The sequence below is a fragment of the Equus caballus genome, chromosome 20 (genome assembly GCF_041296265.1).
Source record: "Equus caballus isolate H_3958 breed thoroughbred chromosome 20, TB-T2T, whole genome shotgun sequence".
Taxonomy (NCBI): domain Eukaryota; kingdom Metazoa; phylum Chordata; class Mammalia; order Perissodactyla; family Equidae; genus Equus; species Equus caballus.
Window position 1 is genome coordinate 25940843 of NC_091703.1, and position 7720 is coordinate 25948562.

The window sequence follows — 7720 nt, forward strand, 5'->3', positions numbered from 1 at the left end:
TATTCTTTACTGCGTGTCAACTGAGGGCTATTCTCAGCTTCTAGAGGTTGTCACCTTCCTGGGCTTGAGGCCCCCTTTCTCCATCTTCAAAGCAGCAATGGCAGCTTGAGTCCCTCTCAATCTTTGAATGTCTCTTGGTTCTTATTCCTTCAAATCTCTTTGATTCTTCTGCCTTCTTCCACTTTTAAGAACTCAGGTGATTATATTCAGTCCACCCAGATATTCCAGGATAATTTTCCTAAGATTCCAGGATAATCTCCTTACTTTAAGGTCCAAAATCTTAATTCCATCTGTAAGCTTCCTTTTTCCATATAATGTACCATATTCATGGGTTGCAGAGATGATGGTGTGGTGTATTTAGCCTGCTGCACTTACCATAGTCACAGCCTCGCTCACTCTGAAGGAGGAGGAGACCTCCATTCTGGTAGGCCCCTCTATAGACTAGGGGCCTCCATGATTGGAGATGCCTGTGAATCTTTGGAAATTTTATCTGTAGCTCTTTCTTCACTTACTAGACTAAGGTATACAGCTCAGCGTGTACTTCTCCAGAAAAGATAAATTTCACTGGTGGATACAATATGTGGTGAAATTTCTACCTTATCCCATCTCTCAGTTTGGTTTCCCAAAACTGACTCTGAGTCATGGACTTGAGTTCAGGTAGTCTATTTTGGAAGTGATCCCAGGAAACCCAAGTTTGAAAATAGGTAAGAGGAGATGCCAACTAGGTAAAAAATTCAAGAATATATGTTAATTATTTGGTTATCGTGTGGGCAACTAGGCTCGGTCCCACCCAGGAGACTCTAAGAAATCATGTGAAAATATAGGCTATTCCTCTGAATCCTCCTATTAGGGTTGGGGAGCCTGGGTCATTCATCTAAACTCTTATCCCCCTTGGTTGAAGGTGGTCCCTGGGATGTTCCCCTGCACTTCCAGGTTGGGCTGCATGTATGCAAGGGAGCAAGCATCATTGGTTGTAGTGAAAGCTCTCAGGTGGAGAAGAAGGGCAGGCACCTGAGAAATTGTTCCCTTGCAGGAAACTGTCTACCTGAAGTGGATCAATGGGCTACAGGATTGGGCATCAACAGTATTTCTTTATAAGTCTCTGCTTCTGAGAATATACTGAATGTTTGTTAAGACCTATGTGCCCACACTCTACCCCCATTAATTTAGCACTGGTGACTTCCTGTCTTCCAACATATGTCCGTATAATGTGGCTCCACTGTCCCCTGACATGGACTGGATCTTGGATGGACATCTGACCCACACTAGGCCAGAGGGAACACCTTGCACATTTTGATTGAATGGCTGACTGATGTGTAGCCAGTTATACCTGATTAGTAGCAGGTATTCATGGGAGCTGTGGGAAGGCAGTTTCCATCCACAGTGTGGTCTAGAGAAGCTAAAGGAGGGAGATCTACAGAGAGATTAGACTGAAGGAGGTGTGCAGAGAGAGAGGTTCAAGATGGAGAGAGTTTGAGCAACTTTCCCATCTTTGGTTCCAGTGCCTTTGGGGCCCAATTTTATTCATGCTGTGTGTTCTGAGAAATTTCTTATCTTATGACAAGGTAAATATACTCGTTACTATTGCTGCAGCCCTGAAAATTATCAACTTAATGCAACCATTTTCATATGCTTATTGATTCCATGAGTCTGTAATTTGGAATTTGAACAGGGCAGAGTTGAAATATCTTTTCTGTGTGCCAAGATGTCTTGGCCTTACCTGGAAGAAATTTGCAGCTGGAGGAGACTCACAGTAAGGAACTCACCCTCTAGGTTTATTTTTCTTATGACAGAGAATGATTGGGTCAGCTTGTCATTTCTGCAGTGGCACACCCTAGTTGGACCTTGTTTCCTGCTGAGCTACCTCGTGGGCAATGGGTCCTCATCATGCTCAGAACACAGGTGTTTCCCTCTGCCTCAGGTCAGCTACCACAGGAGCTGAGGCCAGGTTTCACTTGATGCTTCTGGCACAAACCTCCTCAGAATTCCCTGGGCCTTATTTTCTTCAGGTATAAACTGTAGTCAGACCAGGCTCTTAGACTCTCACAGCCCCCTCTTGTGTCCTTTCCCAAGAGCAACCCAGTCCTGGAAGGATACTGTGGAGCCATTGCTAGTGTGTTAATAGCACAGTTTTGAGTTGAACCAGAAAGAAATTGGAGACCTCCAGGGGAAGCACTTAGGTTCTTGAGGGAAATGTGAAGAAATGTGCCTCAGGAAGATTATTAAGAAGATTAATAAATCTCTAGAAAGGCCTGATTGAGGTCTGTGGGGCATGGAAAGGAAGCATTGTGTGGGTGTAGGGGGTGTTGGACTGAATGGATCCATCTACTGGCAGAACATGAAGCCCAACTACAAAGTCTTTCCTTGCTGCCATCTTCCTGCCCCACTAGAATGCCACCTCCCTGAGAAAAAGGGCGTTTCCTCTCAGTATCCTCAGCATCTCTCCCTCAATGGTTTTGAATGAATGACAAGGCCTACAGTCTACTACTGCAGCTGCTGTCTTACTTCCTTCTCTACCCTTGTGACCCCTCCCTGTGTCTCCCTTTACGTCTCCACTGCCCCTACAAACAGAGGGTTGCTTGTTCTTACCTCATCACCTCCCCATCCCAACCCCATCCACTACCGCATACATACTTCTATACACAGAGGCCTCTCTCCCCTTGGTTAGCACCACCACAAACCTTGGGGAATCTCAAGGTTTTGCAAAAAAGATGAAAGTATCTTGCTTCTGAAAACAGAGAAAGGAAATAAAAAGGCCAGATCATCTCAAAAGGCTATTTGCAGTTGTGCAATTTTAACGATTTCTGTATATTCTATGTAACACCTAGGAGAGAGCAGGCTCAGGGATACCATTAGCTGGCTGACACAAAGCCAGCAAATCCTGATCTCTAAACCATGCACTGGAAATCTTGGGACTTTGTGGTCACATAGTGTACAGAGTCCTAGGTCCAGCAGCCCCACACACTGTGAGTAACAAGGAGATAAGAAAATTATCTTTTCTGCTTCCTACGTAGTTTGTTCTCTGGTTGTGACTGTACCCATGAGCAGGTTGGAGAGAAGGATAAGCAGAAGATCACCGTTCGAGTGTCAATGAGAAAAGAAAATGCAGAAGCGAATTCTAGAAGTTAGGAAAGGGAGGGGAAGCTCTACAGCTCTGGAGTGTGGGCGGGGTGGTAAGTAGAGGAAGGGAACCTGGTGACAGAAAAGGTGGGGTCCCCCAGAGAAGGGGAAGCTTCCTGGCTGCCAGGATAGGTGATGTGGATTAAGGCTGCCCCAGGTAGAGAAGCATTGGTCAGAAAGCACAGTCCCTCTGCTAAGCTGGAAAAGGGGGTGCTAAATTATTTTTGTGATTCAGTGCCCATAAAAAAGTTTTTCTGGGGACATAGCCATGTCGATTAACTATGGCTGTGCTATACGAGTAATTATGAGAGAGATCACGTGGTCTGCGAAGCAGGAAATATACAATATCTGGCCCTTTATAGAAAAATGACTCCAGGTCCCTGGGCTAGAGGAAAGCATTTTCTTGGAGACAGAGGTAGCTGCTCCTCTCTTGGTGCTGGGACCATATCCAGAATGCCATGGGGACAGCCAAGTCTATGCAGACAGAAGGGTCTGGCTGTCTCATGAGCACTGCTGCCCAAGGCCCCAGCCCATGCAGCCCACAGACATGAGTGCCTAGCAGTGACCTGAGTGCATACTGACTTTCAGCAACAACTGCAGGCCAGCCTGGTCTGCCTGCCTCTCTGCCTCTGCGGGTTCCCAGCCCTGGCTGGAGGCCCAGCTGGAGCTCTATTCTTGAGTTCCACAAGTTGTCACTGTATCTTTATAATAATATAATACATTCTTTTGTTTTTCTCCTTAATTGAGTTGGAGTTGCGTGGTTAGAAACCAAAGTATTAGAATATGAAAACTCAACCTATGTTGCGTATGTGTGTGTGTGTTACTTTAAAAGAAATATTCTTTTCATTTTCGCGGCACTGTATCCTCTTAGCAGAAAAGTAAACAGAGCCTTTTTCTTTTGAGGAAGATTAGCCCTGAGCTAACATCTGCTGCCAATCCTCCTCTTTTCTGCAGAGGAAGATTGTCATTGAGCTATCATCTGTGCCCATCTTCGTCTACTTTATATGTGGGATGCCTGCCACAGCTTGGCTTGACAAGCGGTGCATAGGTCCACACCCAGGATCCGAACCAGTGGACCCCGGGCTGCTGAGGCAGAATGTGTGAATTTAACTGCTGGGCCAGCAGGCCGGCCCCTTAACAGACTCTTCTGTAGTTCTAGTGACACATTCATTCATTTAACAAACATTTTTTATTGGCCTGCTATGTGACAGGCACTTTTGTTGACTCAGGGCACACTTCAGTTAAGAAAACAATCAAAAAGAAAAAGAAATTCTTCTCTTGGATGTTACTAGGCCTGGCTATGATCATAGGGGCAACTGCAGCTATCTTTGACCATGAGGAGAGCTAATCTGATTTGCTAAGCCTGCAAAGTATAAAGATGGAAAGAATCTGGATCTTTGATGACATGCCCTGGAGTTGTTGCCAGTGTTGGGCAGGGTTCAGTTGCAGAGAATAGAATGCATTTTTTGTCTAAGCAGGAAAGAATTTATTACAAGGTGCTCTCTATATTGAGCATTCAGATTTGACTCCCGAAGCCATGCTGCAGAACTGAGCCACCAAGGGGGCTGCTGGCTCTTCTGTAATCAGCACTACAATGCCACTGCCACAGCCAAGGAAGGGCTTCCTACCACGAGGAAGCTCTTCTTGCTGCCACCTCCAGAACTGTGCAGCACCTGCTACCATCCGCTTCAGCAAAGCAGATACCGTCCGGCTTGCCTCTCACTTCTTACAAAATCAGTAATAGGTCACTGAGGACTCTGCTAACACCACCTGGGAAAACCAATGTGATGCTGAACCTCTCAATCTCAAGTCCATGTGCCTGGGGTGCAGTAAGCCTATCACTGAGACATGGATGCTTGGAGATGAAGACAGGTTTATTCAAATTGGAAAAAATGAGAAGGTGGGAGGATAGGTTCTCTCAAATCCACCTTAATGAGAGAAGAAAGCAGGGGATTTTATAGAGCTAAGGGGCTTGGCAGGAGGAGTTTTGCAGAAACAAAGGGGTGATCTGTGTCTCTTTCACTCCAAATAAGTCCTTGGGTAATCTGACTTATGGGCATCAATGGCAACTGAAGTCTGGTTATCTGGTGATCATAACTTCCTTGAAGGCATTCTCTTTCTTATGTAAAACAAGCTCATAAATCCTTGTGACCCTTGAGTCACCCCTCAGGCTAAACAAGAAAACAGCAAATCGACAAGTTTAACTTCTTTTCATCTATGTCTCTGTTGGGAACAAGGTCTAAAGGTGATCTTATTGAATATTTATAGTAACCCTCAGGTACTCAGCCTCAAAACAACACTCAAACCTGCAGAAATGCAGCCTTTGCCTCATTTCCATCATCTACATCCCACATGAGTTCGTCTGATTTGACAAAACTAAATCTCTCCCAAATCATAGCTGCATGGAATCTGAGAAATGTTTTTAGTTTTCCCGCTTCTCCAGTACAGAAAAGACCACTAGAGGGAGCAAGGATGGCTGTGGGGTGCCACCTCACCATATCCTCCCCATGTCCTACTGCAGGACCTCCTATTAAATGAGAAAAATCTTACTCATTATTTAAGCTGATAAAGCAATCTGACACCCAATGGTATGGAATCAGTTAGTGATGGTTAGAGTGTGGGAGCTTAAGTTAGGTCTTCTGAGCCTCAACCTCATTCTCCCACACCCACCATCCCTCTTTAACCTTGGTCTTTATATCTCTTCCTTCACTCACGTGTAGTTACACTGTAACCGTGGGCTCTCCAGGACCAATTCAACTGACCCCTTCTTATCAACAAAGTGACTAAGAATTGCCTTTCCGAAAATTTGCAAAGTCATGTAGTTAGAGCATGCGCAGAAGAAAACATCTTGACCTGAAATGACCATGGAACCAAAGCTTCTCCTTCCCACAGAACCAAAGGACAAGGACAGGACTGGAACTTAAAAGCTGGACTCTTATCAGAAGGGAGGGGCCCCTTATTCAGGAAGATCCAGTGTTCAAACTTCTTCTCCACCCTATCATAAATGTTTAAAACCTCACCATAAATGTTTAGAATCTTACCGTAAATGCTTGAAGCCCACCAATCAAAACCTGTCCCACTAATTTTTCCAACTGCCAGTCTGTTCTCCCTAACCTCTTAAATTTTGCCCCAAATCCTGAATGAGAGTAAGAGATGTGAGGGTGCACACCCCCGTCTCCCTGCAGATTGATCTCACAGAATAAAGCTGATTTCTCTGCCATAAAGTGATGCCATAATTAATTGGTGTATTTATGTGCATCTGTTGGAGAACCCTATTTTGTGCAGTAACATCATCATTAAATAAAAGAGCTCATAGATGAGACTTTGTAGAGGAGATGGTATCACATTTGAGTTAAATCAAGAGAGGTCCTTCTAACAGACGACTGAAATGGAATTTCTGAGCTCTGACTGCATTTAGTCGGAAATACAGGACTGACTCAGCTCCTTTCTCCTTGGGAGAAGGTAGAAAGACAAGTTTCTCAGGGAGATCGCCATGAGAAAACAAAGGCAGATATTGGGGTGATGCTTCTACAGGCCAAAAAATGCCAAAGGCTGCAGCAAACCACTGAAAGCTAGTGTGGAGGCCTGGAGCAGATTCTCCCTCAACCTCATCGGAAAGCACCAACCCTGCTGACACGTTGATCCCAGACTTCCAGCCTCCAGAACTGTGAGAAGATAAATTTCTGTTGTTGAAGTCACCCAGTTTGTGGCACTTTGTGCAGCCCTGGGAATCTAGTACACATCTATACAATGATTTGACATAGATGTGTGGTTTGCAGTATTTTATATATATGAGGGGGAGAGGGAGGCAAGAAAATACTAAGAAATGTTAACCCATGTGTTTATCCTTTTTCATGAGAAAACTGTCTGCTTTGCCTCATGCGCAAAAGAATCTTATAACACTAATATGAAGAGAAATAACAGAATAAAAATATGCATTTTTAAGTTTCAAAATTATTATTTTTTAGTATACTTCTTTTGGTGAGGAAGAATGGCCCTGCGCTAACATCTGTTACCAATCTTCCTCTTTTTTTTTTTTTTTTAAAGATTTTTTTCCTTTTTCTCCCCAAAGCCCCCCGGTACATAGTTGTGTATTCTTCGTTGTGGGTCCTTCTAGTTGTGGCATGTGGGACGCTGCCTCAGCGTGGTCTGATGAGCAGTGCCATGTCCGCGCCCAGGATTCGAACTAACGAAACACTGGGCCGCCTGCAGTGGAGCACTCGAACTTAACCACTCGGCCACGGGGCCAGCCCCTCAATCTTCCTCTTTTTTTACTCCCCAAAGCCCCAGCCCATAGTTATATATCCTAGTTGTAGGTCATTCTAGTTCTTCTACATGGGACGCCTCCACAGCATGGCTTGATGAGCAGTGTGTAATTCCACACCCAGGATCCAGACCAGTGAACCCCCAGCCACCAGGGTGCCGAAGCAGATCCTGCGACCTGAACCACTCGGCCACGGGGCTGGCCCCCAAAATTATTTTTTAAACCCCATGTCAAAAACTATAATTTGAAAGTAAATTTTTGAGTCTCAAAACTGTCTTTTGGGTAACAAAAGCAGAGCCATGCAGGACTTGGGGCATAATGTTTATGCTGTAAGAC